This window comes from Rutidosis leptorrhynchoides, chromosome 7, assembly GCF_046630445.1.
Source record: "Rutidosis leptorrhynchoides isolate AG116_Rl617_1_P2 chromosome 7, CSIRO_AGI_Rlap_v1, whole genome shotgun sequence".
Lineage (NCBI taxonomy): Eukaryota > Viridiplantae > Streptophyta > Magnoliopsida > Asterales > Asteraceae > Rutidosis > Rutidosis leptorrhynchoides.
The window spans coordinates 78,351,161-78,375,719 of NC_092339.1; the positions used below are offsets into that span (position 1 = coordinate 78,351,161).

The 24,559-nt window shown below is 33.7% G+C and overlaps 1 non-coding gene across 1 annotated transcript; it reads right to left on the reverse strand.

Moving 5' to 3' along the window:
- Positions 1–24,188: 24,188 nt before the first annotated feature.
- Positions 24,189–24,295, reverse strand: LOC139860871 (small nucleolar RNA R71). Its single transcript, XR_011763492.1, has one exon. It is a non-coding gene; the product is annotated as a small nucleolar RNA R71 (small nucleolar RNA).
- Between the last annotated feature and the right edge of the window lie 264 nt (positions 24,296–24,559).

A 24,559-nucleotide genomic window follows, 5' to 3' on the forward strand; every position in this document is an offset into this window, starting at 1 on the left:
TTAATAGAATCATTAAAATAGGGGTGGATTACATACAAGGACACTTGATGTAATTGATAATAAAGTATTAAAACCTTGGATTGCACACAGTCGATAACCTGGTGTAATCATTAATAATGTATTAAACCTTATTACAGTTTAAGTCCCCAATTAGTTGGAATATTTGACTTCGGGTATAAGAATAATTTGACGAGGACACTCGCACTTTATATTTATGACTGATGGACTGTTATGGACAAAAACTAGATGGACATATCGAATAATCCAGGACAAAGGACAATTAACCCATGGTAATAAATTAAAATCAACACGTCAAACATCATTCATTACGGAAGTTTAAATAAGCATAATTCCTTTATTTTATATCTTATCGCACTTTTAATTATCGTACTTTTTAATTATCGCAATTTTATTTATCGTCTTTTTAATTATCGTACTTTTAATTATCGTAATTTTATTTACCATCATTTTATTTATCGCACTTTAATTTATCGCACTTTAATTATCGTTATTTACTTTACGCTTTAAATTAAGTTATATTTATATTTAATATTTTACATTAGGTTTTAATTGTGACTTAAGACATAAAATCGACAAACCGGTCATTAAATGGTAAAACTCCCTTTTTATGATAATAATACTACTTATACATATATTTATATACAAATATAGTTTAAAATAAAATATAGCGTTAAACTTGACTAGCTCCCTGCGGAACGAACCGGACTTACTAAAAACTACACTACTTTACGATTAAATACACTGCCTATAGTGTTGTAGTAAGGTTTAGGTATTTCCACTCTAAAAATAAATAAATAACTTGTATAAAATTGTATCGTATTTTATGGTATTTCGTAGTAAAAATATAACTATTTCGTATACACCTCGCATAACATCAGCTTATTTACATGGTGAATCTGAATTACATGTAATAATATCGTCTTCTCTTACGGAAAATGAAAAATCTCAACTCATTTCTGTGCTAAAAGCTCATAAACCAACTATTGCATGGAAAATTCATGACATTAAAGGAATAAGTCCTTCGTATTGTACACTTAAAATCCTTATGGAAGAAGGTCATAAAATATATGTGCAACGCCAACGATAACTAAATCCTAATATGCAAGATGTTGTTAAGAAAGAAATTATTAAACTGCTCGATGCAGGTTTAATTTATCCAATCTCTGATAGTCCATGGGTAAGCCCAGTTCAATGTGTACCTAAGAAGGGTGGCATTACTGTCATCACAAATGAAAAAGATGAGCTTATTCCTACTAGGACTGTAACAGGATGGCGTGTTTGTATTGATTATAGAAAATTAAATGGCGCCACTAGAAAAGATCACTTTCCCTTACCTTTCATTGATCAAATGTTGGAAAGGTTAGCTGGGAATAGTTACTATTGTTTTCTTGACGGTTTCTCCAGATATTTTCAAATTCCAATAGCACCCGAGGACTAAGAGAAAACCACCTTCAAGTGCCCTTATGGTACTTTTGCTTACAAACGCATGCCATTTGGACTATGTAACGCCCCTGCAACCTTTCAAAGGTGCATGATGGCGATTTTTCACGACATAATAGAGGAATGCATGAAAGTTTTCATGGATGACTTTTCAGTCTTCGGTGATACTTTTGAAACATGTCTAATTAATCTTGAACGAATGCTTATTAGATGCGAACAATCAAATCTAGTACTTAATTGGGAGAAATGCCATTTCATGGTTAGAGAAGGCATCGTTCTTGGTCATAAAATTTCAAAGGAAGGAATTGAAGTGGATAGAGCTAAAGTAGATGTAATTGCTAAACTCCCACATCCCACCAATGTTAGAGGAGTTAGGAGTTTTCTAGGGCATGCCAGTTTTTATCGACGTTTCATAAACGATTTTTCTAAAATTGCCACTCCTATGAATAAACTCCTTGAAAAGGATGCTTCATTCATCTTTTCAGATGAATGCATCAAATCTTTTAATATTCTTAAAGAAAAACTCACTAATGCGCCGATCATGATAACTCCAATTTGGAATCTACCATTTGAACTCATGTGCGATGCAAGTGATTTTACAATGAGAGCCGTTTTAGGACAAAGGATTGAAAAAAGATTTCAACCTATTTATTACACTAGTAAGACGTTACAAGGAGCACAAAAGAATTACACAACTACTGAAAAAGAACTCCTTGCTATTGTCTTTGCTTTTGAGAAATTTCGTTCATATCTCGTTCTAGCTAAAACAGTGGTCTATACTGACCATTCTGCTCTTAGATACCTTTTCTCAAAACAAGATGCCAAACCACGATTAATCCGTTAGATCTTACTCTTACAAGAATTCGATATAGAAATCCGAGACAAAAAGGGAGCAGAAAATCTCGCCGCTGATCATCTTTCTCGTCTTGAAAATCCTGAATTAGAAGTTCTAAAAGAATCGGCTATACAAGACAAATTTCCTGATGAATATCTCTTGAAAATTGACTATAATGAAATTTCATTGTTTGCAGACTTTGCAAACTACTTAGTATGTGGATTCCTTGAAAAAGGGTTGTCGTACCAAAAACGAAAGAAATTCTTTAGTGATATAAAACACTATTTTTGGGAAGATCCATATTTGTTTAAAAGTTGTCCCGATGGAATAATACGCTGATGCATATTCGGGGATGAAGCTAGTCAATTATTAAACCATTGTCACACAGGACCAACGGGAGGGCATTATGGGCCTCAACTCACAGCAAGAAAAGTCTACGACGCTGGATTCTATTGGCCTACAATTTTCAAAGATGCACACCTTCTTTGTAAATGCTGTTATACATGTCAAAGGGCCGAAAAAATAAGTCAACGTGATAAAATGCCACAAAATGTCTTTCAAGTATGTGAAGTTTTTGAAGTTTGGGGTATTGACTTTATGGTTCCATTTCCAAAATCTCATAATAATCTATACATTCTCGTTGCCATTGATTATGTATCGAAATGGGCGGAAGCACAAGCTCTCCCAACTAATGATGCACGAGTTGTAGTCAACTTCTTAAAATTTCTTTTTGCAAGGTTCAGAACACCGAAAGCTTTAATAAGTGATCGGGGTGCTCATTTCTGTAATAATCAACTTGAGAAAGTTCTCAAAAGATATGGAGTAACTCATAAAATCTCAACCGCTTATCATCCACAAACAAGTGGACAAGTTGAAAATACCAACCAAGCTTTAAAACGTATTCTAGAGAAAACTGTGGGATCAAATCCGAAGAAATGGTCCATGAAATTGGAGGATGCACTCTGGGATTTTAGAACAGCCTACAAAACTCCAATTGGCACCACACCTTTTAAACTCGTTTACGAAAAAGCATGTCACCTTCCAGTAGAAATTGAGCACAAAGCATTTTGGGCTTTGAAGACATGTAATCTTGATTTGCATGAAGCCGGACGTCTACGATTAAGTCAACTAAACGAATTAGAAGAATTAAGACATGATGCATATGAAAATTCGTTAATCTATAAGGAAAGAACGAAGAAATGGCATGATAAAAGGATCAGAAGTTCAAAAGAATTTAAGGAAGGAGACATAGTTCTTCTTTTTAATTCACGATTCAAGCTATTTCCTGGAAAATTGAAATCAAGATGGTCTGGACCATTTATAGTCAAAAGATTTTTCCCGTACGGAACAGTAGAATTAATAAATTCAAACGGGATTGAATTTTTAAGTTAATGGTCACAGAATTAAACATTACATAGATAATCCAATGGAAGTTGAAGATGAAGTTAATCACAATTTTGACAACACAGCTAACTAAATGTGGGAAGATTTGAATATTTTAAGATTATGAATTTTTGTTAGAGTTAGATGTTCTGTTTTCATGTAGTTTCCGAGAATGAAATCCGAATGGTCTTTCCCTAGCAGACCTTAAAGAACTAGTCTTCTCCCTCCATTCTGAATTTTTGTGTTTTTAGGTTTTACGAGATGAAGAATTTCTTTGATTTGAACCATGGTCTACTACTACACGCTATGATTACTAAACGTAATTATAACACTTTCCCGAGTGAGCTGGTATCATTCATAAGAGGCAAAATGGACGAAGTAAGGAAAGAACTCAGAAAAGATCATAATAAGACAAATTTTGGTAAAGGAAAATCAAAATTCGCAGTAAAAAGAAGAGCACGATACCTTGAAAGATGTCATAAATGCGGAAAATGGTCACGCGAAGGGAAATGTTCGAACAATCAAACACATTCCAATACCGAGTTCATTACTTTATGCAGAGAAGGACTGTTCATATGTTTAGAAGAAAAGTTATTGAAGAATTGAGGTTACGCTTATGTAGCAATGGAGAACCAAATCGAACGACTCTCCTATGAGTTGACTAAAGCAGGTCTCTGAGAATTCTATCTCACAGGTAAGTATGTACAGTTTTTATTTTTATTTATTGCTTTTAACCTTTTAATAATAAACACTGAATCGTTCGCTATAAAGTATTAAATTGATATTCAATAAAATTAGGTATAATAAACCGAAATTATTGATATCATACAAAAATTTAATTCATCACTGCGAAATTTACCGTTTATTCATAAGGTATAAATATCTTTAATCAATCAATCCAAAATATTTCAGAAATTCGTCAGGAGTAAAACTAGGTAATATAGCTGAAATTACTTTACCCAAAAGAGGGACGTATATTTTTGTTAATATTTGATTGATTAAAGTGGGATAAAAGACCAAAAAGATTTTTATTTTTACCTTGTTTTCTAAAGTAATATATAATTATATTATTTTAAATATAAGTTTGTAAAACTAATGTATATAAATGTTAATAATATTTATATGAACTTTTATTAATATGCACTTTTAAAATTTAAGTTTGGTGTGAATTTAAAAACAAAAAAATTACTTTATTTCATTAAGTTAAAAAAAATTGATTTCTAAAATTCGTCGTGAGTTGAAGACTAGGTCGTTGAACTGAAATTGCTTTACCCAAGGGCGGGACGAGAAATTTTGTTATCATTATTTTTAATTTTATTGATCTAAAGTATGCCAAAAACATTAAAAAACCCAAAAATCTTTGTTTTTAAAACAATCGCTTTAAAATTGGCAAATTTTAAAATTTTGTCGAGGGACGAACTACGTGAACGTACCGAAACGACCTCAATCTAAGACAGTTAGAAATTCCTCAGTGGAAATTAGAAACCCTATGGATCTCTAAGACAGTTAGAAATTCCTCAGTGGAAATGGGATCATATAACGATGGATTTTGTAACCAAGTTACCCCGAACCCAGAAAGGACATGACATGATCTGGGTGATTGTGGATCGTTTAACAAAGAGTGCTCACTTTTTAGCTACTCATGAAACAACGTCGTTAAGTGATTTGGCAGAATTGTACTTGAAAGAGATCGTTAGTCGACATGGTGTACCGTTGTCTATAGTTTCCGACAGAGATACTAGGTTTGTATCGAACTTCTGGAACAGTTTACAACAGAATTTGGGTACACGTGTAAATCTGAGTACAGCATATCATCCACAGACAGACGGTCAGAGTGAACGAACGATTCAAACGTTAGAAGACATGTTGAGAGCGTGTGTCTTAGCATATGGTGGTTCTTGGGATTCGCATCTTCCATTAATAGAGTTTGCTTACAATAATTCATATCATTCGAGTATCGGAATGCCGCCGTATAAAATGTTGTATGGTCGCAAGTGCAGAACTCCTACTTGTTGGTTAGAAGCAGGTGAGAAACAATTTGCAGGTCCCGAAATCGTTCAGATAACCGCAGAAAAAGTTGAAATTGCACGAGAGAAGTTAAAGGAAGCTAGAGACCGACAAAAGATGTATGTTGATTTGCGCAGACGTCCGGTGACATTTAATGTAGGTGATCGTGTTTATCTGAAAGTTTCACCGTGGAAAGGGGTGATCAGATTTGGTAAACGTGGTAAACTAGCACCGAGATTTGTTGGGCCATTTCCGATCAAGGAAATTTTGAATGATCAGACTGTTGTTTTAGATCTTCCATCAGAGTAAGCAGGAATACACAACACGTTCAATGTTTGTTATTTAAGAAAGTGTAAAGTAGACGATGAAAGTCAGATTCTTCCATTGAAGGATTTGAAAGTTGATTTAACTAAGAAGTTAGTAGAAGAGCCGGTTAGAATAGTGGACAAGAAAGTCACAAAGCTAAGAAAGAAATAGATTCCTATGGTGTTAGTGGAATGGCGGCACAGTTTAGGTTCTAACTTGACGTGGGAAACCGAGGAGTTAATGAGGGCACGATATCCCCATTTGTTTGACATTGACCAGATTCCGAGGACGGAATCTTCTTAAGGGGGTAGATTTGTAACATCCTCAATCGGGCCTAGCTGTAAGATTACTAGATTGCCCTTAAGTTTGTATTGTGTTACTATATGCTTTTATTGTTATTTAATATTTATTATTAAATAATGATGTGGTTAGGACCAGTTTGTGACAAGGGTCACAGAACAGGTTTGTTTATTTAATTTGGACTCCGTTTGGGTTGCCAAATGATCTACGAAAGATATCAGATAACTGATAAATACCCGTGTGTTGCACAGTGTGGGAAATTAACCTAAATTAAGTGACTAGTCTGTGTATTCTTCTTCCCATTTCTAGAAAATTCCCAAACACACCCGTTCTTCATCTTCCTCACCTACAATCAAACCATAATCCTTAATCTTTAGCTAGAGCTCAAATTGTTCATATCTTTGTATTCCTTGTGATTCACTGATTCATTTAAGGTAAGGATCACAAGCTTCCATGCTCTAATCTTTGAGAAATTTAAGGTTTTGTGTTAGTTTTCATAAAAGTGTAAATTTGTGTCAAAACAAGTGATTTAGGTATTGTTATGGTCAAATTGTTGTGGGTTTTGAGTCTATAACAAGTAGTGAACAAGTTGTGGTCGATTTTGGTGTTTAAAACGAGCTCTAGATCGAGATTTGAGGATTTCATCGTGAAGTCCGTAGCCTTTGTTCAGTTTCTGATGAAGATGAACACAGTCGGCCAACTGTCGGTCGACAGTCGATCGACCTAGGGTTGAACCGACCGATTGACAGACAACCGACCGACTGGCGAGTGAACCGACCGATTGAGTTTGACTTTCTGCCGATTGTGGAAATACCAAATAAGTTGATCGACTGGGAAAGTCAGTCGACCGACTGTATAGACAGTCAACCGACTGTAAGAGTCAGTCGACCGACTGAGTGTCCACGGCAGAATATTTTACCTAAGTGTTGATTTTTAGCCGTTATGCTGCCCGTTTGTATTTTGATGTTTATGATGTAAATTTTGAAAGTGCATAAGTGTTAAGCAAAAAATTTTAGCGGACAGTTTTTGATACAAAAATTTATATATTGTGTTATTTGATGTTAACGAACAGAAACTAACTTGTGGATATGTTTTTCTCAGGAGAAAAGGAGAAAGAGAAGGTTCAGTGATTAGATAGCTGAATACCTTCTCGTTTGCTGGTAATTGGTGAGTGGGACTAATTGGAGAATATAGTATATAGTAGCATGTTATATTATTACTATCATGCTTGTTAGATATACTTATTGTTGTGGATAGTTAGTACATTGTGATGACTGCATGTTGGTTGATGCTTGTCTGCTGGAGCCCAGTGCGTCCCTATTGTGTGGTGGCCTCGGTAGGAGAGATCAACCTGCGGGTTGGGTTCCTCATGTGGTGGCCTAGACAATCGTGGTGTATATATATGTGAATGACGCATCAGTCGTGTGTGGATTATGTATATACATACGGTGGTGGAGGAACTTCTGGTAAGCCCCAGTCCGATCAGCTGGTGGTTAATGGTTTGGCCGAGCCGCCAGAGTCTCTGTTGACGGCACTTGGGTCATATTTGTGTGTTAGACTATTGTGACATGATTAGTATAACACTTATGTATGCTATGGCCTGTAGTTAGTCGTACTCACTTAGCTTCGTGCTAATTCCCCTCCATCTCCTCCCTGCAGGTTGTTAGCTTTTGTAGATAGTGCTTTTGGGAGAAGACGCGCATGATGATGTTATGTTTGACAGGGTTAACTCTGATGTGGTCTTTTAGAATATTAACCGTGTACTTTTGAAAACAGAATGTATTTACGTCTTTTCATGTTAATATGTAATTTGTTTTATTGACACGCGACACCGATTTGTATAAATGTTGATATCGTATTTAATTAATATTATGCTTCCGCCACGTATTTAAAAAAAAAATTAGCGGTGTCACAAGTTGGTATCAGAGCTGAGTTTGGCAGCATGTGCATTGTGATCTACATGTCATGTTCCCAAACTTAGTAGAGTCATGTCAAACATAACATGCTGGGGATGGGTTAAGTGAGTACTAGGACAGGTTATGTGTTAGTTGTTAGTACTAACAGAGTTTATACTAAGCTTTGGTGTGAGTGTTGTGGTAGTGTAGTAATGGCAGATAACAAAGCTAACGTTACTGGCCCTGCTGCCCCTGGAACTGGTACATTCAGAGCCCCTGACGAAGATGGACATGTGTCTTCAGAAGAAGAAACTTCTCAAGAAGTAATAGAACTTCAAAGTCGGTTACTAGAAGCTCAGGAGAAAATTAAGGAATTGGAACAAGAACGGGCGCAATGGAACCCAAATACCACTGCGTTAAACACAACTTTTTCGTCAAACTTTTATAATCAAGCCGGCGGCAGTTCCCAATCACAGCTTCCACAAAATACCTATCAAAACTATCAAATGCCATTTCCGTTTAACCAGACTTTTCCTAATCAAATGATGTACCCATTTCAAGTCCCTGAGACAAGAAGGAAGTGTACCTATAAACAGTTTATGGACTGCAAACCTCCTGAGTACAGTGGTCACACAAACACTACAATGACCCTTAATTGGCTGAGAGAAATGGAAAGAGCATTAGAAGTATGTTTTTGTGAGCCAGAATCCATGGTGTTATTTGCTAGTAGGCTTCTCAAAGGTGAAGCAATGGAATAGTGGGACTCTATCACTGCATATTTACCTAAAGAACAGATCAGTCAGATAACTTAGGAACAGTTCGCTGCTAAGGTTCATGAGTAGTATTGTTCTGAGTATGAGATGGAAAGATTGAAAACTGAGTTTCTGAGTATGAAAATGACCGAAAACATGACGATTGATGAGGTTTTCATAGATTTTACATCGAAGTTAAGGTTTGTTCAACAGTGGGTACTGACTGAAAAGGATAAGATTCAGCATTTTCTGCTAGTGATTAAGCCAGAATATAGAACAGTTGCGAGATTTGCAACCACATTGGCACAGGCTCATGAGATGGCTAAAGTTACTGAAGGTGATATAATGGCAGCGAAAAGAGAAAGTTCAAAAGGTGGATCTTTTGGGGGAAAATTAGAAAGTCAAACTGGTGGTCAGTCTACTCAACAGTCAAGTAAGCAATCAGGTTTTTGTGGTAAGAAGTCAGGTGGGTTTAAACAGAAAAGTAAGTCTGGTATGAGTGGATTGGGTTCTAGTCAGTCTGGTTGGTGTAATGTTTGTAAGTCGACTCATGCCGGTCCATGTTCTCCAATAATCCGAAGATGTTTGAGATGTGGAGTACTAGGTCATGAAACAACAACTTGTTCCTTTAAGTCCGATGTGTGTTGGACTTGTCATCAGGTAGGTCATAGATCAGCGAATTGTCCATGTGCGTCGAGAGCCGGTTCTGGGCAGGGTCAGGGGTGAGGTCAGCAACTTCTGGGGGATCTTCTGCTTCTACCGTCGGGCAGAAGAGAAAGAATCCTTCAACAGCAGAGACAAGGGCGTTTCAGATGACGGTAGATGCTGCAACCACTACCGATGACGTCATTACTGGTATGTCCTTTGTTAATTCCTTGCCAGCTCGTGTGCTATTTGATTCTGGAGCGAATTGATCTTTTATGTCCTTAGACTTCTGGGATAAGTTGAAGTTGCCTGTTAGGATGTTAGATGAGCCTTTGGGAATAGAAGTAGCTGATGGTAAAATGGTTCCATGCACATCATATGTGTCTGGAATTACCATCGAAATCGACGGCCATTCCTCCCCTTTAACTTGTTTGTTGATGCCTATACCTAGCTTTGATGTAGTCATAGGCATGAATTGGTTAAGAGCTAATAGGGCTAATATTAAGTGTGATAAGAAGATGATTTCTTTCTGTTTGGCCGACGGATCCCGAGTGATAGCTAGGGGAGAGCGCAGTGGATTTAACTTTCCTATGGTTTCCCTAATGAAAGCTCAGAAGGCAATAACGAAAGGGTGTGATTCATTCTTAGCCTGCGTGATTGATATTAAGAAAGAGAAGAAGCAGGTGATTGATATTCCCGTTGTGTCAGAATTTCCCGAAGTATTTCCAGATGATTTACCAGGGTTACCTCCAGTACGTGAAGTAGAGTATAAAATTGATTTGGTTCCAGGTGCTACGCCAGTTGCAAAAGCTCCTTACAGATTAGCTCCGTCAGAAATTCGAGAAATGATGTCTCAGATTCAGGAACTGTTAGATAAGGGGTTTATTCGACCATGTTCTTCACCATGGGGTGCTCCTGTGTTGTTTGTGAAAAAGAAAGATGGGTCGCTTCGTATGTGTATAGATTACCGTGATTTGAATAAGAGAACAATCAAGAATAAGTATCCGTTACCAAGAATAGATGACTTATTTGATAAGTTACAGGGTGCTTCCTACTTTTCAATGATTGATTTACGTTTAGGGTATCATCAGGTACGTGTTGCAGAGAACGATATACCGAAAACAGCATTTAGGACTAGATATGGGCATTATGAGTTTTTAGTTATGGCATTTGGGTTAACAAACGCGCCAGCCTGTATATAAGGAGTGGTGTGTTGAATTAATGAGTACTATAGCATTAAATAAGGATGTAGATAACATAGAAGCTAGGAGTTTTCTTAGATTTTTACTTGGAGGTAGGATGTACAGGATGTCCATGCTGGACATGGCTAGGGCTTTACAGATTTACACCCTCGCTGAATTATTATCACCTAATTGTACAGCTTTGATCCATGAAGGTGAGAGGGTAGATAGAGATTTTGACGCTAATGCCATATGGAGGCGTATGTGAAACTTTAATGAGTTTAGGCAGGGTGGAAGACACTCCTATTTAGATATTAACAAAGCAGAGCTTCGCGTAATTCATAGGTTTTTAGCGAACTCGATTACAAAAAGAGGTAGAAAGAAGGAGAAAATGACGCTAAACGATTTATTCTACCTCAAGTGCATTTGAAACACCAGAAGCTTTGTTAACATCCCCTACCGTGTTGGTTATTATCTGTCCAAAATGGTGGAAGGTATACAGGAGGGGGGAATAATAGGAGGAGGCATTTTTTTTACTCTTCAATAAATTGAACCCGAGCGATGACATGAACTGGAATCCATATCCAGATTGATACAGTTCTATTGGTGATTTCTTATCTTTTATCACTTTTATCTAATTATATTTAAACATTGATACTTTTATGTAATTTTTAACATTTTTTTTATTATTGTGTTACTAATATTTCATATTTATAATTTGAAAGTGGGATATTAAGTCCCATTTCAAATTACCATGCATGTTTATAATTGTATTATATGTATATTGTGAATTCTACACAACAGGGTAAAACAGCACACTTTCAAAGACTGGCATTAAGTTCAGCAAAAGCAACTAATTTTGACGACAAGATACAAAATATATGTGAAATAACAACTGCAGGAATGAACAAATGATGTGCACCATTTATCATTCAAACAAACAACAATATGTTTGGAAACTTTGGTAAAATTTAATCATTTTTTTACGCTAATCACCCTCAATAATTTAAATTGTTACTGATTTCTTGCAAATGAGGGCATTGCAAGATCTAAAGTGTGGGAAGGGATTAAATTCTTTCGGTATTAAACATTTGACTTATACACTTGGTTTAATAGCCACCGTTAAAAATTACTAGTAACGCAGTAGTTGTATTAGGATTTAGTGCTCTCTGATAATAAAGAACAGCCCTAGTCTTATATACTGACTACCCACTTCTAGTAAAATTTTTAAAATTTTTTTTAAATAAATGAACTCAAAATCATGTTTATACATATTTATGAACGATAAAACTAGGTATTAACACCGAAATTATTGTTGCCTCGGAAAGGACATAAATTGAGAAACAACCAAAAATGCTTAAATTCATTTAAAATGGAATAGAAAAGAATAAAAAGACAAAGAAAGAAAAATAAAAGCCAAGTGTGGGAAATATTTACCAAGTTATTTAGAACATATATCACATATTTTTGTACAAATAATTGAAGATACTTTTGTTTTGGACGATATTAATCAGTTTTACCTAGTTTATTGTAATATAAATGGAAGATAAAAGGAAGTAAAGTCTTCCGAGAAAAAGAAACGCGCTTCTTGATTTCGGTCAGGAAGTTGTCTTCCAGACCAGTTGTAGAGTCTACGAAAAACCTTGAAAAGTTTTCTCAAAAATCAGCTGGAAATCCACGAACCTCAGCATCAAACAGGGTCGCCAAGTGGTCAGACTTATCCTAACCATGAGAGGATCTGTCTCGTACAATGGGGGGCACCATGCAAATTAGCTTATAAGACTAATGAATCAGATCCCCAGAAAGGATAATCTTCATAAAGATCAAAAATCAGCTTTTAAGACTGATATTACTCAATCCTTAAGATTGACCTTAAAGATTGAGAATTCAAACTCATGAAATTCAATGATATCTAAACTCGAGCTTGAACGAGAAAATATTTTGATCAAAATTAAAACCGATTTGTTTTCTGAAAAACCTATTTTCAATGCATTCATTACCATTGAACGTAAAATCCTAAGAATTCACCGGAATTCATTAGGTCACCTGAACCAAATCGGGTGTCAACCGTAAGAACGGTGGTTGCATAGCATGGTCGAAGACAGGACCTTGTGCCAGACCGAAAAACTATAGGGTGAGCTTTACTATTGCTCCTACAAAGGATAGTAATTGCATCCGACACGTTGTGGACCATAATCAAAAGCATGTCATTAGACATTGCCTTAACAGTTTCTTGTTCAACGCTTTCCTTTACAACCAGACGGTAGTATACCAAAAGGTAATATACGGAGCAAGTATACTGGACGTGTTGTGATAATGCTAAAAACGAACATATATTTCATAGCATTATCCTTCCAGAAAGACAAGCTTTTAGTTGCAATTGTTCTAATTCCAAGTAATATTCGTTTAAATAATAAAAGGTGAAGAAAAAAGACAGATTCGACGATTTGAAGACTCAAATGACCAAAACGCTAAAAAGTACAAAGTACAAAGTACAATCCAAGTGGTTCAATTTATTGATGAGAAACGTCTAAAAATTACAAGAGTACAAGCCGGGAAACGCAAAGTACAAGATATCTAAGCGTACGAAAGGACGTTCGAAAATCCAGAACCGAGACATGAACCTACTATCAACGCGCGACGCAATGGACCTAAAATTACAAATTAACTATGCACATAAATATAATATAATACATAATTAATTATGTAAATTATATATATATATATATATATATATATATATATATATATATATATATATATATATATATATATATATATATATATATATATAGTTTATATATTAAATAAATAAACGGTCGGCAATCTAGGATCCAATTTATGTGTGAGCTGGAAATCGAAGCTCCGCACTAGCGGTGCTGTGAGGCACAAAACCTCAGCACTCACGGAGCACACCAGGGCTCACATCCCACTATAAAAGGCGATGCAATTCGACGAAATATTTACACCTTCATCAACTGATATTCACTCTCTCTCAATATATTTATATTTATATTTATATTTTATAATTTTAATTTTAATATTAAGTTAATAATAATAAGGTTATAGTAGTGATGTGTGCAGCGGCGTATACGAAATATTTATATTTTTACTACTAAATACGATATAATTTACACAAGTTTTTTTTTACTTATATAGATGGGATAAACCTAAACCTTGCTACAACACTTATAGGCAGTGTACCTAATCGTAGAGTAGTGTAGTTTTTAGTAAGTCTGGTTCGTTCCACAAGGAGCTAGCTGAGTTTAACGCTATATTTTAACAACTATAATATATATAATTATATATAGTAATATTATTATAAAAGGGGGTTTTACCGTTTAATGACCGGTTTGTCGATTTTAAATAAAGCGTAAAGATAAATGACGATAATATAAATGACGGAATTTAAATTTTGATAAAGTAAATTGCAGTAATTAAAATGACAGTAAATAAAGGTACGATGACATAAGAAATAAAAGTATTATGCTTATTTAAACTTCCGTAATCATGATGTTCGACGTGTTGATTTTAATTTATTACCCGGGTTAATTGTCCTTTGTCCTGGTTTATTTGGTACCTATCTGGTTTTTGTCCATAATAGTCCATCGGTCATAATTATAAAATGCTCGTCAAATTAACCTTATTCCCCAAGTTAAATATTCCAACTAATTAGGGATTCGAACTGTAACAAGGTTTTAATACTTTGTTTAATGATTACACCAGGTTATCGACTGCGTATAATCCAAGGTTTTATTACTTTGTTAACAATTACACCAATTATCCTTGTATGTAATCCACCCCTGTTTTAATGAGATATGAATATTAATTTACCCACTTGATCAGAATGAATAATCAATTACCCAACCCGAATAATTAATTAAATGATCGTAAAAGATGTCGTATAAACGTCACTAAATAGAACATACATAATCATTTTAATAATTATTAGATTAACTAATTTGAAGATAGGTTCGACAGATTCTAATGAGTTGTCATTCGATTAGACAATACCCCCTATCTATTAATAGTCAATATTCCAATGTCCACAAGTGTCGGTCTTTTGTCCAAACCTTAATTATGGTACAAAATCTAATAACCCCGTCTTAATATGTAGTCTTACATCATAATTACTTTGGCTCAAATATGCACAATAATAACTTAGTTACGAGATATTAATTTAAAAAGGAAGAACATAGCTTACAGTGGTGATTAATCGCGTAGCGTTGCACGGACAGAATTCCGACTTTAAAACCCGTAAAATATTTCTTACATTAACCCAACTAAACCATAATTTATTATTAATCTTAATTATAATTAAAATTATAATTATAATTATATATTACATAGAGATAAAGATAGATTAAAAAAAGGTGTATAACTCGTCCGAAAAATGCTGAATTTATAGAATGTGGCCTGCTACAGTAACTCATGCGGTCGCATGAGATTTTAGTGCAAATCTCATGCACTCGCATGGGCTCATGCACTCGCATGAGTTTTATGCCTATTTCCCATGCGATCGCATAGCCATCAGATCCAGCTCACATATTTTTTGTTTGCTAGTTTGTCGACGTTATTTAATATAATATATAATATGTAAATAATTTATATAATTATTTAAATATTATATTATCTTCTTGTGCATAGTTGACTTGTAATTTTTGCTCCGTTGCGTCACGCGTTGATAGTTGGCTCAGGTCCCGGTTCCGTTTTTTTGAACGTCCTTGCGTACTATTTAATATCTTGTACTTTTCGTTTTGCGACTTGTACTCTTATCATTTTTGGACGTTTCTCATCAATAAATTGAACCACTTGAATTATATCTTGTACATTTGAGCTTTTTGGTCATTTGCGTCTTCAAATCATCGTTTTCTTCTTTTGTCTTCGCACTTATTTATTTAAATGAATATTACATAAAAATAGAACAATTGCAACTAAAAGCTTTACATATTGGAAGGATATTGTGCCTAAATATATGTTCATTTGGAGCACTATTAAATATCCCCACACTTGAGCGTTGCTTGTCCTCAAGCAATACAGAATTTGAAATTAAAATCACAATCACTAAGTAGACAAGGAACAATAAATTCACCCGGATCACCCAACCTAGGTGGAAGTTTTGGTGGAACTGTCTTCACCGGGTTTATCTTTACGGTTTTTGTTTCTTGCACTTTCTTATTCCTCTTCTTCTTTCCAGAGGTATCACAAACTTTATTACCTATTACTTGCTCATACTCAACTCTTTTTCTTGGAAACGGGATGGTTGGTCTATATGGTGCCACCACTGGCTTTACATACTCGGGTGGTAGTGGTGGTGTAACTTCTTCATTGTTACTCACATCTAAAACCTTCCCATCTTCTGGTGCTGATTTTTCAGAATTTGTTGATACCATATTAACATTCTCATTCCGAGGATTTACTTCAGTATCACTCGGTAGTTTTACTTGTTCCCTCTTACTCATCTGCTAGCAAGAGTACCTACGTGTTTTTCTAGATTCAAAATGGAAGCTTTTTGAGTTCTTAATGACCGATCAAACCTCTCATTCGTTTGGGTTTGAGATGTAATAAATTGTGTTTGAGATTCCATTAGCTTTGCCATCATTTCTTCCAGATTTGGTTTTTTCTCTTCAGTTTGTTGTGGTGGTTTATACAAGCCAGGTCTTTATTGATTGAAAGTGTTGTTTTGAGTTGGTTGGTTATTCAGACCTTGTTGGTTGTACGAGTTGTTGTTGGGTCCATTTAGATTGTAAAGAATGTTTTGATTTCGATTGAAGTTTGGCCTTGGCGGTTGATAATTATTTCCCGGACTTTGGTTCATGTAGGAAACTTTCTCGCGTTGTTCCATTGTTTACTCAATGTGACAATCTTTCATTAAGTGTGGTCCACCGCATTGCTCACAACTGATTTGTATTGCGTGAATATCTTTAGTCATCTTTTCCATTCGTCTCTCGAAAGCATCTATTTTTGCGGAAACGGAATCAAAGTCATGGCTAGAATCGGCTATAGCTGCTTTAGATGAACGAGAGATATCTTTTTCTTGGTGCCACTCATGTGAGTGGGAGGTAGTGTTATCAATAATCTTGTAAGCTTCAGTTGCGATTTTCTTCATAATGGAACCACCAACTGTTATGTCGATGTCTTTTCGTGTAGTGATGTCGCATCCTTGGTAGAATATTTGTACTATTTGATAAGTATCTAAACCATGTTGCGGACATCCTCTTAACAACTTTCCAAATCTTGTCCACGCCTCATATAAAGTTTCATTTGGCTTTTGTGTGAACGTAACAATTTCTCCTTGAAGTCTCACGGCTTTAGATGCCGGAAAGAATTGTTTAAGAAATTTTTCAACTAAAACATCCCATGTATCAATCGCCCCTTCAGGTAACGATTCTAACCAATCTTTGGCTTCTACCTTTAAAGTCCAGGGAAACAACATGAGATAGATCTGTTCATCCTCAACTTCTCTGATTTTGAATAGAGTACATATCCTATTAAAGGTTCGAGGATGTTCATTTGGATCTTCTTTTGGCGTACCACTATATTGGCATTGATTAGTTACCATGTGTAGGATTTGTCCTTTGATTTCATAATCTGGCACATTAATGTCTGGCTTAATAATGGCGTGACCTTGGCCAGTGCGTGTGGCTCTCATTCGGTCTTCCATACTTAGAGGTTCAGTTACTTCCATAATTGTATTTGTTGAATACTAATCACTAGAGAATTCTAATTTAACGGTTTGTGGTTCAGGAGGAATGATTAGTGGTTCAGGATCTTGGAATTATCCTTGAATATCCTTCGGATTCTCGGTAGTGAAGTCGGGTTCAAAAAATGGATTATCGGGATTTTGAGTTGTAGTACTTGTTCGACTAGATGACGATTCTAAAGAAAAATCAACGGCGACAATGTTGGCTAGATGTCTTGATCGAGTTACAGGTGGTGAACATTTTGCTCGGTGCATTCACAGAATATCCTATTAGTTATAAAAGATAAAAATTATATAAGTTATTAAATTAATAGACTTTTTTGATTTTGCCCACATTTCGAATAGCCATTAGATGCAGCAGGTAGCCAGGACCCTTTAAATCGGAAGCCCACAACTCGCCACTAACAAATCCAACTATTACTACGAACCAGAAAATTTTGGATGTCTATCAATTTAACCGCTTAAAATAATTTTTCGTTTTGAATTTTTAGAGAAGAAATAGAAAATTCTATGTCCTAAAAACTAGAGCGTAGAAATGAGAAAGAAAAAAAGTGCGTCGAAAAACGTCCAAAAATAAAAATCGAAAAACAAATGTTGAAAAACAAACAGTCGAAAAATAAAAATAAGAAAATAAAACGTCGAAACTTAGAATTCTAAAAATTAAAACTTACGTCTAAAGGTATTAAAGCTTAAAAGGAATTCTATATCCAAAACGGCAATAACTTAGAAAGTACTAAAATCTTAAAACGGCGTAGCAAAATTCTAAAGCACCTAAATCTTAGTCTAAAGAAAAAGCACTTAAGAGATTTTACGGCAAAGCCTAAAAATCTAGAGCTACTATGGCAAAATACTAAGTTTAAAACTAGGTACGAACGATAAATATACAAATTACGAAATAAACGATTAAAATATACAATTTATAAAAAGAAATAAAAATGATAATATTACTTATTTTTATAAAAATATTATTTTTATATTATTATTTTATAAAAGTTAAGTTTATATATTTAATAAAACTAATTATAACTTAAAAATACAAATTAAATAAAACTAAAACTAATTAATAAAATAATTAACAATAATTAGGTTAATAATAATAATAATAAATAATTTAAACCCTAAACCGTACCAACTCTGGGATCAGACCTGTTAGACAGGCTCATGCAATCGCATGAGTCTTCTGTTATGAGGCCATGCAGTCGCATGGACTGTGGATCCAGGCCATAAGTTGGGCTGCTACAGTGTTCGGCCCAGTTCGTTTTAATTATATATATTTTTTTTTCAGATTTTAATTTTTACAAAATAATAAAAACAAACTTATATTTAAAAAAAACTAAAAATAAAATAAAAATACTTTTTAATTTTATATATTTTAAACGAAATCTTAAAAATATTTATATTTTTATATTTTTTTCTTTTTATTATTTTTAACACTTATTATAAATACAAAATATTATTATGAAATAAGAAATAATATATTTTTACAAAAATATAGTTTTACTAAAATATAGCGTAAAAATATAGCGTTTCGCCGAGTCCCCATCAGCGGTGCCAAAAACTTGATGTGTGCAGCGGCGTATACGAAATAGTTATATTTTTACTACTAAATACGATATAATTTACACAAGTTTTTTTTTATTTATATAGATGGGATAAACCTAAACCTTGCTACAACACTTATAGGTAGTGTACCTAATCGTAGAGTAGTGTAATTTTTAGTAAGTCCGGTTCGTTCCACGGGGAGCTAGCTGAGTTTAACGCTATATTTTAACAACTATAATATATATAATTATATATAGTAATATTATTATAAAAGGAGGTTTTACCGTTTAATGACCGGTTTGTCGATTTTAAATAAAGCGTAAAGATAAATGACGATAATATAAATGACAGAATTTAAATTTCGATAAAGTAAATTGCAGTAATTAAAATGACAGTAAATAAAGATACGATGAAATATGAAATAAAAGTATTATGTTTATTTAAACTTCCGTAATCATGATGTTCGACGTGTTGATTATAATTTATTACCCGGGTTAATTGTCCTTTATCCTGGTTTATTTGATACCTATCTGGTTTTTGTCCATAATAGTCCATCGGTCATAATTATAAAATGCTCGTCAAATTAACCTTATTCCCGAAGTTAAATATTCTAACTAATTAGGGATTCGAACTGTAACAAGGTTTTAATACTTTGTTTAATAATTACACCAGGTTATCGACTGCGTATAATCCAAGGTTTTATTACTTTGTTAACAATTACACCAATTATCCTTGTATGTAATCCACCCCTGTTTTAATGAGATATGAATATTAATTTACCCACTTAATCAAAATGAATAATCAATTACCCAACCAGAATAATTAATTAAATGATCGTAAAAGATGTCGTATAAACGTCACTAAATAGAACATACATAATCATTTTAATAATTATTAGATTAACTAATTTGAAGATAGGTTCGACAGATTCTAATGAGTTGTCATTCGATTAGACAATACCCCCTATCTATTAATAGTCAATAGTCCAATATCCACAAGTGTCGGTCTTTTGTCCAAACCTTAATTATGGTACAAAATCTAATAACCCCGTCTTAATATTTAGTCTAACATCATGATTACTTTGGCTCGAATAAGCATAATAATAACTTAGTTACGAGACATTAATTTAAAAAGGAAGAACATAGCTTACAGTGGTGATTAATCGCGTAGCGTTGCACGGACAGAGTTCCGACTTTAAAACCCGTAAAACATTTCTTACATTAACCCAACTAAACCATAATTTATTATTAATCTTAATTATAATTAAAATTATAATTATAATTATATATTACATAGAGATAAAGAGAGATTAAAAAAAGGTGTATAACTCGTCCGAAAAATGCTGAATTTATAGAATGTGGCCTGCTACAGTAACTCATGCGGTCGCATGAGATTTTAGCGCAAATCTCATGCACTCGCATGGGCTCATGCACTCGCATGAGTTTTATGCCTATTTCTCATGCGATCGCATGGCCGTCAGATCCAGCTCACATATTTTTTGTTTGCTAGTTTGTCGACGTTATTTAATATAATATATAATATATAAATAATTTATATAATTATTTAAACATTATATTATATTTTTGTACATAGTTGACTTGTAATTTTAGCTCCGTTGCATCGCGCGTTGATAGTTGGCTCAGGTCCCGGTTCCGATTTTTCGAACGTCCTTGCGTACTATTTAATATCTTGTACTTTGCGTTTTGCGGCTTGTACTCTTATCATTTTTGGACGTTTCTCATCAATAAATTGAACCACTTGAATTATATCTTGTACATTTGAGCTTTTTGGTCATTTGCATCTTCAAATCGTCGTTTTCTTCTTTTGTCTTCGCACTTATTTATTTAAACGAATATTACATAAAAATAGAACAATTGCAACTAAAAGTTTTACATATTGGAAGGATATTGTATCTAAATATATGTTCATTTGGAGCACTATCAAGTAGCGAATGTTTTAAGTTTGTAAGTCAAAACTCTATCCGTGTAACACTACGCGATCAATACTCATTGTAAGTTATGTTCAACCTTTTTAAATTAATGTCTCGTAGCTAAGTTATTATTATATTTATTTAATCCGAAGTAATCGTGATGTTAGACTAAATATTAAGACTGAGTTATTGGGCTTTGGACCATAATTGGGGTTTAGATAAAAGACCGACACTTGTGGAAATTGGACTATGGACTATTAATGGGCTTTATATTAATTAAATGATATCTCGTTGATTTAATATAGAGATTTATAATTTGACGTATTTATATTTAACCACATACGCTTGACTGGGTACGGTGGGCGGGATATCTATAAATACTAATAATTATTCATTTGACCGGATACGGGGATGAATTAATAGTCACTGGACTCATTAAAACAGGGGTGGATTACATTCAAGGGTAATTGGTGTAATTGTTAACAAAGTATTAAGACCTTGTTACAATTTAAGTCCCTAATTAGTTGGAATATTTGACTTCGGGTATAAGGATAATTTGACGAAGACTTTCGTACTTTATACTTATGACCGATGGACTATTATGGACAAAACCAGATGGACATATCGAATAATCCAGGACAAAGGACAATTAACCCATGGTAATAAATTAAAATCAACACGTCAAACATCATGATTACGGAAGTTTAAATAAGCATAATTTCTTTATTTTATATCTCATCGCACTTTTATTTATCGTCATTTTATTTATCGTACTTTTATTTTATTGCACTTTTAATTATCGTACTTTTATTTTACCGCATTTTTATTTATCGGCATTTACTTTACGCTTTAAATTAAGTTATATTTATATTTTACATTAGGTTTTAATTGTGATTTAAGACGTAAAATCGACAAACCGGTAACTAAACGGTAAAAACCCCCTTTTATAATAATAATAACACTACTATATTACTTATATATATATATATATATATATATATATATATATATATATATATATATATATATATATATATATATAATATAGTTTAAAATAAATATAGCGTTAAACTCAGCTAGCTCCCTGTGGAACGAACGGGACTTACTAAAAACTACACTACTCTACGATTAGGTACACTGCCTATAAGTGTTGTAGCAAGGTTTAGGTATATCCCATTCTATAAATAAATAAATAACTTGTGTAAAATTGTATCGTATTTAATAGTATTTCGTAGTAAAATATAATCTATTTCGTACTACACCTCGCACACATCAAGTATTTTTGGCGCCGCTGCCGGGGACAGTACACCGAAGCGAAACGCTATATTCTAAAAAAAATTAGTTTTTAAGCTATTTTTGTAAAAATATAATTTTATATAAGTTTTAAAATATAAAAACATAAAAAAATATATATTTCTATATTTTTAAGTGTTTAAATTAAAAAGTTTTTATTTTTTTAGTTACAAAAACTAATAAGTATTTTTTTATAAGTTTTATTTAAATTATAATTTCTATAAATTAAAAACAGAAAATAAAAATCAAAATAAAAAAAAGAAAACTGAACCTGCACGAATTTGAACCTGCCATCATCTGAGCCTGCAGATCTCCGCAGTCGCGGAGCTAGTCTCTTGCGTAATACCGCAGTCACGGAGCAGTCTCAGACTGCAACTTTTGACCACATTAATTGCAGATTAGGGTTTTATTATTAATTATTATTATTATTAAACCTAATTAGGGTTTAATTAAATTAATATTTATTTTAGTTTTAAATTAATTTTGTATTTTTAAGTTTTAAGTAGTTTTATCAATATATAAAATTAATACTTTTATAAAATAATATAAAAATAATATTTTTATAAAAATAAGTAATTTTAACATTATTGTTTCTTTTTATAAATTATATATTTTTAATCGTTTAATTCGTAATTTGTATATTTATCGTTCATAATTAGTTTTAAACTTAGTTTTTTCTGTAGTTATTTTATATTTCTAAACTCTTAGGCTTTGCCATAAAATCTCTTAAGTGCTTTTTCTTTAGATTAAGATTTAGGCGCTTTAGAATTTTACGACGTCACTTATCGCTTTAGTTTTAAATAGATTTTAGTTCTTAATTAAGTTATTGCCGTTTTGGATATAGAATTCCTTTTAAGCTTTAATTTCTTTAGACACAACTTTTAATATTTAGTTTTTAGCCTTTTAAGTTTCGACGCTTATTATTTTTCGACGTTTGTTTTTCGATTCTTGTTTTTCGACGCGCTTTTTCTTTCTCATTTCTGCGCTCTAGTTTTTAGGACATAGAATTTTCAAAGTTTTCTTTAAATTTTGATGAAAAATTATTTTAAGTGGTTAAATTAATAGACATCCAAAATTTTCTGGTTCGTAGTAATAGTTGGATTTGTTAGTGGCGAGTTGTGGGCTTCTGATTTAAAGGGTCCTGGCTACCTGCTGCATCTATTGGCTATTCGAAACGTGGGCCAAATCAGAAAAGTCTATTAATTTGATAACTTATATAATTTTTATCTTTATAACTAATAGGATATTCAGTGAATGCACCGAGCAAAACGTTCACCACCTTTCATACGTTCACCACCTGTAACTCGATCAAGACATCTAGCCAATATTGTCGCCGTTGATTTTTCTTTAGAATCATCATCAAGTCGACCAAGTACTCCAATTCAAATTTCCGATAATCTATTTTTTGAACCCGACCTCACAATTGAGAACCCGGAGGATATTCAAGGACAATTCAGAGATCCTGAACCACTAATTATTCCTCCTGAACCACAAATTACTCATCCAGAGATTGTCAAGGAAGAAACCATTAAATCAGAATCCCCTAGTGATTCAGATTCAAAAACTCAATCATAGAAAATCAGGAACCTCTAAGTATGGAAGATCGAATGAGAGCCACACGCACTGGCCAAGGTCATGCCATTACTCAACCAGACATTAATGCGCCAGATTATGAAATCAAGGGACAAATCTTACACATGGTAACTAATCAATGCCAATTTAGTGGTATGCCAAAAGAATATCCAAACGAACATCTTCGAACCTTTAATAGGATCTGTACTCTATTCAAAATCAGAGAAGTTGAGGATGAACAGATCTATCTCATGTTGTTTCCCTGGACTTTAAAGGGAGAAGCCAAAGATTGGTTAGAATCGTTACCTGAAGGGGCGATTGATACATGGGATGTTTTAGTTGAGAAATTTCTTAAAAGATTCTTTCCGGCATCTAAAGTCGTGAGACTTCAAGGAGAAATTGTTACGTTCACACAAAAGCCAAATGAAACTTTATATGAAGCATGGACAAGATTTGGAAAGTTGTTGAGAGGATGTCCTCAACATGGTTTAGACACTTATCAAATAGTACAAATATTCTACCAAGGATGCGACATTACTACACGAAAAGACATCCAAATAGCAGCTGGTGGTTTCATTATGAAGAAAACCGCAACTGAAGCTTACAAAATTATTGATAACACAGCCTCCCACTCACATGAGTGGCATCAAGAAAAAGACATCGTTAGATCATCTAAAGCGGCTAGAGCCGATTCTAGCCATGACTTTGATTCCATTTCCGCAAAGTTAGATGCTTTCGAAAGACGAATGGAAAA